Below are 12,014 nucleotides of genomic sequence, written 5' to 3'. Positions count from 1 at the left end.
GTCAGGGTCAGTGTCTGGGCTTGCCAGGACTTGCTTCTCCTACATTTCTGTGTGTGTGCAACACGTATTGCCTCTCACCATGAGCTTGAATAGAATAGTTGTATTTTATTTGTACATGGAGTGGTAAGAAAATTGAGGTAGGGTGGGCAGTGCTGGAATTTATACTTGTGAAGAGAAAAAAAACACTCGATAGTTACTGGTACTTGAATGTTATGAAGGTAATTGAGTGTGTAGGAGTGGGAGCTGAAATGACTAGATTGTGTGACATGGTGAGGATGGTGGCAGGGGAAGATGGTAGAGGTCCTTCTCAGCGAGAAGAAAGAGGTGGGAGGGAATAAAAGATAGAAAAGATAGAAAAGGGCTAGGAAGCAGCTGGTTCTCTCCTCTTTCTGGAATGCGTATGAGAGCAGGTGCATGAAATGTAGCCGCTTCACTGCTCCCATCACTAGCAAGCCTCTAACATACACACACACACAAAAACATGCACATGCACACATAGGCCCTCCCCCTTACACACAAACACTTGTCCACCTACCAGGTTCTCTTGCTTGCAGCTAGACAATGTACTGTATATTAGAGTGCTGAGTATGAGCCCAGCTGCATTGCCATGTTAATGATTTGAACAGGATTGGTTAAGTATTCCCTTTAAAAACACTGCTTTGATCTATTGAGAAGCCGTCGGGGGAATTTATGCTGAGATGAAAGATAGTGTCTGGCTGTGATGTTTGTGTGCGTGATTTTAAACGTCATCTCTCACATTCAACCCTAATCAAATTAGGTCAGTGCTTAATGGTGCATGATGCTCCCCACTGACAACGCTATAATACACTCCCACTTACTATCATGCTAATGTTCTATGGATCTATAACAGTGGGCATGACGAGGATGGAGGATATAGGAATGTAAAAATAACACAAGAAGCAGCGTATGTGAGGCAAACAGTTGAGGTAACGTAAAGATAACTTACAGCATAGTCGGACTGATGGTGAAACAGTGAAGGGAAGGAGAGGGGATTCAAGGTGAAGGTTAATGTGAGTGGCAAAGAGAAAGAGGAGGTATGGAGGAAGAGACAATAAAGGATTAGGCCTATATGTTAGTTTTGTTGTATTCTCTGGTAATTTCTCAAAGTGTAGATAAGGGTTCTGAAGAGAGGGATAATGTTAAAATGACATTTCAGACCATACTGTGGAGGGAACTGGTTTGGCTTTGGATTACAGGTTCCCTCCTGAGGTGTGTGTGCGTGTTGGGAGTGTGTGATTTGAACCACTAGTCTGGTAATTACATGCCCGTGATGGACCTCAATTCCAAGATTTAATACTCACTCATCACTGAACCTCTCCCACCCCTTTCCTCTGTCTCCATCTTCCACCTCCATTCACCCCCTCTTACATTTACCAATTGACCTTATACCAGAGTAGAGGGAGTTTAGCTCAATTGGAGCCATGACCACATGCTTACCTCTGTGACTTGGGGATGATAGGTAGACGAATGCAATAAAGAGCTGTCACAGTTAAGTGTGATAACTCCAGGGGTTCTGTACCAGTGCACTTTATGGCACACATCTGTATGCTGAGTATTTGTCCCACATAGTTACAGAGACACTGATGAGTGGCACATTTTGCTGCTGTGTGGACACAGAATTATCACAATTATATGACCCATTAGAACTACTAATTAAGTAAATTAATTTAATCATTCAGTTCTGGTTGTGTGTGTGTAGCATGGGTGAGAAGCATAAGCAAAACTGCACAAATAATAAAATAAATAAAGCATGCCTAGTTAGCTAACACACTATAAATTGCAGTGATATGTTGGCTAATCTCAGCAATACAAGTAGACTGGAGGCCCTCAACGTAAGAAGAGGAAATTTAAGGAAACTTAACTTATTACTCTGAGCGACCGATTCGCCATTTTATTGCTTAACTGTTGTGAAAGGGTGTTTTTACATAGTACGTAAAGCCTTAAAGTTGTTTGAAACCCACTTTCAAATTGGTGAAATATTTATTTATTTATGAAAGAAAGAACGGGAGATTTCTCTGCTAGCCCCCCACATACATAAACCGCACTGCGGATTATTTACCTTTTTAAATCACCTGTCCTCCGAGCCGTTAGCCAGATTAGATCACGTGATCACGTATGTTCACAAACCACCGACGCTACTTTAAGGTAACGATACCTTAACGGGACAAACGCGCAGTAGCGATAAAGAACAGGTGGAATTAGGCATAATAACTTTTAAGTTAATATGTATGGATGGCGGTCGTGCTGGCAACAGGAAAACACCCTGCAGCGCCAAAAGACGTTTTAACGAAGGTAAGACAGCTGTTACTCCAACTAAGCTAACATTGACTCGGTCATTAAGATGCTAATTAAATGCTAGTTAGCCAAACTTCCTCTCTACTGTGGAAAGTTCATGCCACCGCTGCACAATTGCGAGGTCAGAACGACTGTAATTGTTTCTCGTTTTAAAAATGATTGCATTGGATTGTGTTGTGGCTTTAACTGAGAGATGGCGCATCTTTTTTGCGGAAATATTTTGAAGTGATTTTTATTTTTTAAATTTACCCTAACGTTAGCGTTAGCGTTAGCCTTGTCGTATGCTAATTTGAATGATCTCTGTCTGCGCTTTTATTTTCCCACTGGAAAAATAACTGTTTGGGTTTAAGCATCATAAGCAACAACACTAATAGTTAAACCTAAGTGACTCTTTTAAACCAGCTTTGACTCTGGCTGCATGTTAGCAATTTATAATGTCCACTAAAATATGTATGGCAAACTAGCTGTTTGGCTGTTCAAAATGTGCTTTCCAGCTCTAATAAAGTTGCTTCTAACAGAGATTAAAAAAAACAACTTTATCAAACAACCTCTTCCTGTACGCGTCCAGGTTGTCAGAATATATCAGCTGACAATAAAAGTAAAATTTGACTTACTGTTCATGGATAAAAAGGCTGAAAACTGAAAACTTGTATTGTGTTGTTGGTGGGGTAGGACCACGGTTAATTATGTGATAGGCAGCCAAGAATGTATGATGTAGAGATATCTCTACATCTGTAGAGACAGATGTAGAGATTTTCCAGGAGGAAAGCACGGAAAGCACGGAAAGCTAATTAAAAAGCAGATGATGCGTAAAGACAGAAAGATCCCTCTATTTTCAGAGATACCTTCCTCTTTCTTTGTCTTAATTTTAGCACTTCTTCATTAACTTGGTTATTGCTTAATTACTTTTTATACCTCTGCCTTTGTGTCCTTTGTTTCGCTGCAGAGCATAGTTTCCTCAGAGACTGTCTGACAAGTTGATGTTTTGATTTTTTTTCCCCCCTGTCTCTGTGTTTTGATCTGTTACTTTTTGTGTGTGTGGCTGACATCCAGAATGGAGAGTTAAAATATGAAAACAGCAGGGTGGTGAGTGGTAAGTGTGCAGGGTGAAATGGTTGAAGCAAGGCAGTCGTGAACATCTTCTGGAGACTGTGAAGAAGGTGCTTGCTTGGAGGAAAAAAATGTGGACTGAGAGAGAAGGGGGCTCATAATTGAATAATAGAGGCGGCTTCAGACAGGGCGATGGTGTGTTTAAGTGTGTGTCTTTGTTTGATTTGTCTCTCAATGACCAGGTTTTCCTCCCCCGTTTCCCAAGGTCAACATGGGGATTATTAGCAGAGAGGTACCTAAATAATGACGGCGGTGGTCATTAACTATTCATCACCTCACACTACACTGCGGAGCTGAGTGTTTGGTTATATGTGTGTGTGAGTGCGAGTGCATTTGGGAGTTGCAAACACATGTGTGCATCAGCATTTAGGCTCCATTACATGTGGTGTTTTTCTGTACATCTGTGTGCTAATGAGACAGCTGGCTCACGTCTAAACAAGAGATTTCCAGGCGCACCTATTCAGACTCTGTTTTGTCTCCCTTGTCTGGCAGTTCTCTTTGTCTGCCATTTTATGGGTCGCCTTGAAAAAAGTATGTCTGTTTGACCACAAACTCTTCAGGGCGTGTACGCTGCATGAGGTGAATCCGGGAGCCTCCCCTTTTTGTGTTTTGTACCCTCCTACTCGTTTTTTACACCAGCTCTGCGATGCGATAGTGGAGAAGAAGGGGGTGGATGCTAGAGAGGCTTAGGGTGTAACTGTACCCCCTCAGATGGAGAAAGTGGGCTGTCTTCACTTTGGTCTGGAGAGGGGGAGGGACATAGAAAGAGGGAGAGAGGCAGATGTAGAAGAATGAACAGGTCCAAGCGGCAGAGTTGCCATGGCTACGGAGAAACGGATGAATGAGTGACATCACAGTGGCGGGGAGGTGAGAGAGTGTGAAATTGATTTGGTGGTGGTGCACGGGGAGGCGGCTCTTGTAAGGTTTTCGTCGGGCAGACACATTTCTCTCTCCTCAGTACCCTGGTGTCTCCTGTGGTCGGGCTCTCACCGGTAAGACTCTGCTTTTTTTCTTTTCCCTCCCTTCTCATTAGAGTGAAGGCTGATTATAAGGACGATGCTGAGTGTAGGTGTGATTTTCACTCTGATAACTGTCTTCAGGTCTTGACAACATGGAGACGAACATAGAGAGAGGACATGTGTATGATAATGTGCATAGATGTCATGTGCTGCTCCCGGCGTGCCACAGGGAGTGAAAGGCAAAGCAGATGTACTGTGCAGTTGGTCTAAATATATAATGAGATGCTTAGTATGGAAGAATGTGTGTGTTTCTGTCAGCTGATTGTGCAGGAATAATTTCACTGTGCTGTGAGAAATCTGGTGTACAAGTATAGGTTGTCACACTTCAGTGCTGTATTTGAGCATGAATCTGAGTGATTATATTTATCTCTGTTGGAGAGAGACATGCCGTCTTGTTGCGGTGTTGTTGTCAAGCAACATGGTGTGTTGATACTCCGTTATCGTGATAATGTTCTGATCCCTCAGGGAAATTGTCTTATCACTTGTCCCACTCCACAAACCAAAGTGTCATCTCCTGAACAGTACCCTTGGAGCTTTTACAGTCTATTTTAAAACACTTCTGCAGAGAAGCTGCTTCTTCAAAAGAGTTTGAACCTGGCTCCTCCGATTTAAGGGTGGTCTTCTTCCTTTGCAGTGGACCACCCTCCTGTGAGTTCATTGGCAAAGCCCGTGCCATTCATCTGAATGTGTGATTAATGACGAAGTTGACCTGTATTGACCCCTGAGGGACAAACAGCTAGAGCTGAAGGGTAGGGGCTAGAGATCACCTCAAAGCCAATCAGAATCCTTAGCTCAATGTCTCTTCTCTTTGGCCTGCCTCCTGAATGGGGAAGCAGATCACTTCAGGGATCAAAAGATCAACATTTAGTCTAGATTTGGAAAGTGTAATCCATTACTAGGGCTATTACTTTGTCTGCATATCTGTTGGTATGCACTGTGTCTCCTTTTATTTAGGTGAATTTGGGCTGGTGGGCTATTTCACATCTTTTCAGTGGCTGCCATCAAGGCCACACTGTTGTTGAGCAGAGCATTCAAGCTCCAAGGGCACCATACCATGCAGACAATCTAGTATTTTGGCCCCATGTGAGAGGCATGTGTGAACCATGCTGTGTGTTTGTACCTAGAGAGAATATGCAAGGAGATACATTTACATTTGTATTTGCATTTAGTAATTTTTCTGCCATTCCTAACCAGACTGTCCTGTTTTATTCAGAAGTCACGGCAACCAAGTATATTGTTTAAGGGTAGCTGTGGGAGATGTCATGGATATACTCGATGTATTGCAGCTTGTTCTGTGAGGGATGTAGTAAATGACTGTGTTACAAACATCGAGCACAAATTGTCACGTAATGTTTTTTAAGCTGCCGGCATGAGACTCGCTTTGGCGTTTAGCTTCTCCTGCTCTCTCTCCTATGGCTCTCTCCCTCTCACAGACACACACACAAAAAAAAAAAAACTCACATACATACATCACACACACTCGCCCGCCCATCCAGACCACTCACCTGGGCAAGCGTGTGTGACAGTGTCTGGAGGGACTAGTGAAGGAGCCTGGAGAGAGTGAAAGAAGTGAAGCGCCAAAGTGAGTTTATGTGTGTTGAGTTTGGAAGGGGTAAAAGAAGATGGAGGTGGACAATTTTTTCCCGAAAAGAAACAATACTGGATCCATTGTCTGGCAGTGGTTTGTGAATCGCAAGGAAGATGCTGTGCAAACAACAGTTATCTGCAAAATATGTAGCAAAACCATCGCCAGGAAAGGTAGCAGTACCACAAATCTGCATTTGAAGTGCCACCCACTGCTAAATGAAGAATGTCTGAAATGTTCACATCTCCCTTTGATTCATATAATCAAACAAACCAGGCAGGTGCACACAGGCTTTTTACAACTGTTAAATGAAAATAAGTAATGGAATGATGTAGACTCTGCAGGACAGTAACAGTCACATCATAAAAGCGTGAGCTTGCTTGTTTATGGTTTGTGTATGTGTGTTATTTAACACTAATGTTTTTAAGTGATGTCAACATCAAATGTGAAATCAGTTAAAGAAACATGTAGGCAGCTGTGTTATCTGCAACAGTAATGACTAATTAATATAACCAAGACTGTTGTAATACAGGAACGTGTTGCAGGAACTGTACTGCTCTTACACTTAGGGCATCAATTATGAATAGGAAGGGAATTAATAGACATGAGGCTATTTTAGACAGTTAATTTAACTCTGAGGAAATTTGTCCTTTGTTGATGTGGGTCACCGTATTTTTGCTTGTGCATAGTCCTTGCACAGTATACATATACATATGTGTTGTGAGGAGAAATCAGGGTGGATGTTAAAAGGTTCCACTACGGACAATATATGGCAGTGCTGGCATGTGTTTTAAATCAGTTTAAAAGCTCCCCTGAGTGAATGACTCTGAATCAGCCAGCTTTTGGGATGACGTGGTTGGGGGCACAAGTGGGTCAGTAGTGGAGATCTCTCTCTCTCTCTCTCTCTCTCTCTCCCTCTCCCTCTCTCTCCCTCTCTCTCTCTTTCTTTCTCCCTCCCTGTGGCGAAACACAGCTCAACAAAGTGTTTTTCAGTGTTGTAAGTAAATGTTATAAATAAATAATAAGAATTTGGCTCCAAACCATTCTACCCTTGGGCCTCTGATACTACATCCTTTCTTATGTGATTTGGTTAAACCGTGAGGTTAGTCTTATTCTTTTGTCTTTAAGTTCACTCCTTGTTCCTCTCTTTTTCACAACTACTGGAAAGGCAGAGGCATTTCAGGCAGGTTGCTTAGTGACATGATTAATTGTGTTTACACCATGCTGAGGGCTTGTGTCCGTGCGTGTGCAGTCAGTCTTTCCTCCTTGTGGTGTCAGCTGTTTGGCAAGGCTGTGGTCAGATATGGTGACTGGACCTGTGCACAAACACTGTCACGTTTAAACATGCCCACATACACAGACTGTGTGGAAGGTTCAGTTATGCAACCTTATGAGTTATACAGAGATTTAGTCTATTCTAAAACTGTGTGTCATCAGTAACTACCGCTTTCATTCAGCAAGCGTTCAGGCTGACCAAGCAAGTTTTGTGGGGCATCATGATTATTTTTGCATGGCTGTGTGGACATGTTAACTCAGGGACATGGACGGCTCTCTTACAGACTGGTGCCCTCTCTTTCTCAATCTGTCTCTCTCTCTCTCTCCCTTTGACTTGGACTCTCTACTGCACACTTTTTTCGGTTTTCCATATGGTCTTTTCACTGCAGAAAGTCCCTTTTAAAACTTCTAAAGCTTTACCTGCACTTCACTTGCAGCTTCAAGTCATGAGTGTAGCAGTGCACTCACTTAGTCAGCACAAACTATCTTACAAACCTCCCTCCATTTTTTGTTCATGGACTGAAATCAATAAATAGGCCTCAATAAATGCTGCTGACTGGTCGAACACAAGCATTACGAGTGCTACAATTTGTATATAGCATTCAGTTTGAGCTTTGGATGGTAATTGTAAATGTAGTATAATGTTATTGTTACTGATGGGTTGTGGAGAGTGAGAGAGACCTGAGAGTGACAAATCTTAACTCCACTTTGCTTCAGTGCATTGATGTGCTAAAGCAGAAAAATAACAGAAAAACACTCTGCAGTTTTAAAGTATTGGCCTCTCTGCCTTTTTCCATCTGCTTTTTCACCTCTGCACAGCAGCTTTCTAATATCAGTTTAGACATCATGCAGTCATGTCACATTAAATCATGAAGAATGATAAATGATTCTGTTGTTGTCTAGCCTTGTACGAAAATTGTGCCTCAAATCAATCTGTCACGTTTCAGTCTTTTATTAGTGTGATACTGCTCTACTCAGTTGTCCAGATTCAAAAATAGAAACAAGAATGCACAAAAGCTGGTTTGCAGAAGTTAGTTTCTGTGACTGTTTGGTTGAAAAGGGCCATTACAATTTCTCTCTCTCTCTGTCACTCGTTTCTTTTAAATCTCTGTTTACTTTTCTGGTTTTGTTTTCTTTGGTTTATCCAGACTTTGTCTCTTCTCTTGTAGTCTGCAGAATGGATAGACAAAACTGAACTTGAATAAAATTGAACTATTTTTGGTGGCACTGAGACCAAATGTCTCTGTACTTACTGTGTTTGCCTTCAGGTCTGTATGTTTAATGACGCTTGATGGGAGAACTTCAGAGCTTCAGCAAGTCTAGCGAGACACTTGAATGTCCTCTGTATTTCAAAGCTGTCACAATTTGCATATGATACAGATAGTGCTATAAAGCTTTTTTCTTTAAATCATTAGTCATGATTTTCATTACAATGATAATTAAACAGTCAATCCGTTCTTTTCCTGATCTCTCCATATATGTTTTATCTCTCTACCATTTTGCATCAGTCTCTATGTTGCTTTTGCAGTATCTGGGTTTTGCCGAGGCAAAACAGCTGGTTGAGAAAAACTGTACACGTTTAGGAATGTGTGCACAGTACTATGTGTGTGTGGTTGTGCACATAAATAGCAGGTATCGTGGGGAACATTGGGACTTGAATTTGAGCAGCTGTGAGCTTAGCATGAGAACATAAGCAGAATGGTGATGTGGGTTATCCAACTGTTCATGAGTCTGTTAACTGACTGTGAGTCACAAATACAGTGTGTGTCAGGCAGTGGTCATGGTTTTCACACTTAGTCTGCTGGGAGCAGAATAAGAGGTAAGAGGAGGACACGCTGTCTCTGTACTGAGTGCTGCTTTAGTTTGGCGCTGTTCACACACAAGGTTGTGCTGTTCTTTTGTTTGTCTGGTTATTGATTGTCTCTCGCTGAATGTTGCAGGCGTCCTTTATGTTCCCATGTTGTCCATTGTGCCAGCTGCTTGGAGCTGGGAGCTAGGGGTGAGGGGAGTAAAGGATAGACAAAAAACAGAAAGAGATGGACTCGCTTCCAGTATAAGGGATTTTTGAGTGGACGAGAGGAGGGGAGGAGAGCCGATAATTATAGGCAGAATGTGAGGCATTCAGCTCCAGGACGTGTAAGTGTAAACTGGCTGATAAGTTATTAATTGTTATAGATTTCCTCTGTCTGTGGTTGCCTTTGTTATATACTAATTTTCTTCATTTGTCTGTCAAATTATCCTGACTCTGACAGATTTTTTTTTTTTTTGCTTTACTCCCCCTCACCCACAATTCCAGCTTGTCTTTTTCTTCCCCCCTCCTAGCCAGCAGTGATAATTAGCTGAATCAGCTTGCCAGTCTTCCATTTGTAGCAATATACCAACTGAATGATCCTACAGATGTTATCTCTATCTACCTCTGTCCTTGGTTCCCTCATATTCTTCTAAGGTCCAGCTGTTGATTCCTGAACTGTGTAATTACAGAAATTAAGGTTTACCTGGCTGCTGCAGAGTCCAGCCAATGTATGCTACAGTTCATGAATAATTCATAAATAGTTAAATTAGAACGTGTGATACCAGTTAGTCTGCCACTGGGCTATTCTCAGTTAGGATCATATCCTCTCATCAAAGCTAGCAGGAAGAATTATAATTAGCTTCTCTTAAGTTTTTTTCTTGTCCTGTTTCTGTGCTAATAGGGAATCTTGATCAGCCATTCAGAAGGAGTTTATCCATTTTTCTTCTGATGTGAAAGAAGTACAGTTAAAGATTTCGTACATTTAGCCGTTTGTATTGAGCTGACTGATCTAACAGTGAGTGCTCATTGTTGCTCTAAGTATGTACATGTATGACAAGGCTGTAACTGAATGACAGACCAATAGAACTGGCACAAGGGTCCTTTCATACAAGCAGGAAATAGCCTGGCTCCAAAAAATCGTAGAAACTGTTAGCTGACGGTTGTGATACTCTATGCCACAGACAAAAATATTAAAAGTTTGAAACTAAGACTCAGGGACTGTTTTCATTTTGATGTTTCGTTTTACTGTAAACAGGCAATGACTCTGCAGTAAACTCTTATACCAGTTAAACATCAATATATCCACTGTTGGTTAGTCACTGTCAGGTAGCAGTCATTCAGCAAGTAATTTTCTTCTTTTCACAAAGTTGAGCGGTGTGTGCCCATGTGCAGCGACTGAATTCACAAGTATTGCTTGTTTGTACTTGTTTGGTTTGGGACGAATGGGGTAAAGGTGACAAAACTTGCCATGTGTCAAGAAATGTGTCATTCTGCAGCCGTGTCTGTTCGATCAGCGCCTGTGAGCTGTTGAAAGCAACACTTGATAACAGCTGTCAGTGATTGAGTCACACTGGCAGAACTATGATACCTCCCCTGTACAGATGGTTTTTTACATGGATGCCATTCTTACCTTAATGTGTTTTCCACTAATGGCACTGATTCAATGCTGTGGAAGACTTAGATATCTGTAACTATACACACGCCTCCTTTAAAAACTTAGTAGTAACATGAAATGGCTGTTCCAGGCTAACCTCTGGTATGTCAGTGGTACAGTGTAGCAAATCACAGACATGGTTTTGAAGAATAAAAAAAAACAAAAAACAAACACGGCTGCAGCCCCTTTCCCATTAAAGTTGCATTAAATAATATTATTGACATTAAAAATAAATTTGAAACGTTTGCTTTCCTTTTTGGATTTAAAAGTGGGTAGTTGTACCTTATTCATAGCACAGCACTTCATAAACTGTTAGTGTCAAGGCTTGGTGCTATTTGTGAGTCTGTCATAAACCTCTGTTTGATTCAGTGGAGTTTCTCAGTGCTCTGCAACATCATTCAGAGAAGCACTGAATGATGTCCCCTTGCAGGCAATGATCCACCTTGGAATTGACTGATATTGCTCCTAGGCGATTGCCAGTATTATGGATATTGGATAGTAATGCCTACTGTTGAGTTTAAACCTGGACTGAGCTGCTGATTTAGAGGAAAAAATGGTTGGATTACAATATAATCCAGCCCACAGGATGATAGATAAAAGCAGATTTCACACACGCAAACAAACATCTATGGGCAGAAAACTGTATCTGTAGTTGTTTTTAAGTAAGTCATCAATTATTAATTTAATCAAAAACCCTTGACAAACATCCAAGTGAATTTTGGCATCGCAAATTTCTTCATGTTTGCAATATTTGTACTGAAATAAAGATTGAGAATATGAGAGCAAAGTTAGGAAACTATACTTTTCTTGTAACTTTTTGCTTCAGTTGTGCTGTGTATTACACTGAAATGTCTTGTTTGTGGTTAATGCATGTTTCTGTCTTGTTCCTGCTGATCTTTGTTAGATTCTGTTTGTGCCATTGTACATGCTAGACACTTCTATTTATGCATGTTGGTTTCTGGTATCTTGAATCCTGTTTTAGTCAATAAAGTCGCTAGTTAGTGCTCCACTAAAAAACATAGTGAGGCTGTTGTGCATTTTATTATTTATGAATCAATTTATTACTTTTTTATTTTGCTTTGCTAAGGATCATATTATCCTTTCCATCACTACACGAGGGGAAGCAACACTAAATCTTCTTACCTTGTGTAAAAGCTGAGGTGTTACAACAGCAAACATCTTCGCATCTTTGTATTGCCAAAGGATATTTGTTCAGTTTTTTAAAGTACCACTTCAGTGGCATTTGGACATAAATATTTTATT

This window comes from Toxotes jaculatrix, chromosome 15 (assembly GCF_017976425.1).
Source record: "Toxotes jaculatrix isolate fToxJac2 chromosome 15, fToxJac2.pri, whole genome shotgun sequence".
NCBI classification, from domain to species: Eukaryota; Metazoa; Chordata; class Actinopteri; family Toxotidae; genus Toxotes; species Toxotes jaculatrix.
This window is presented reverse-complemented; position numbering follows the sequence as displayed.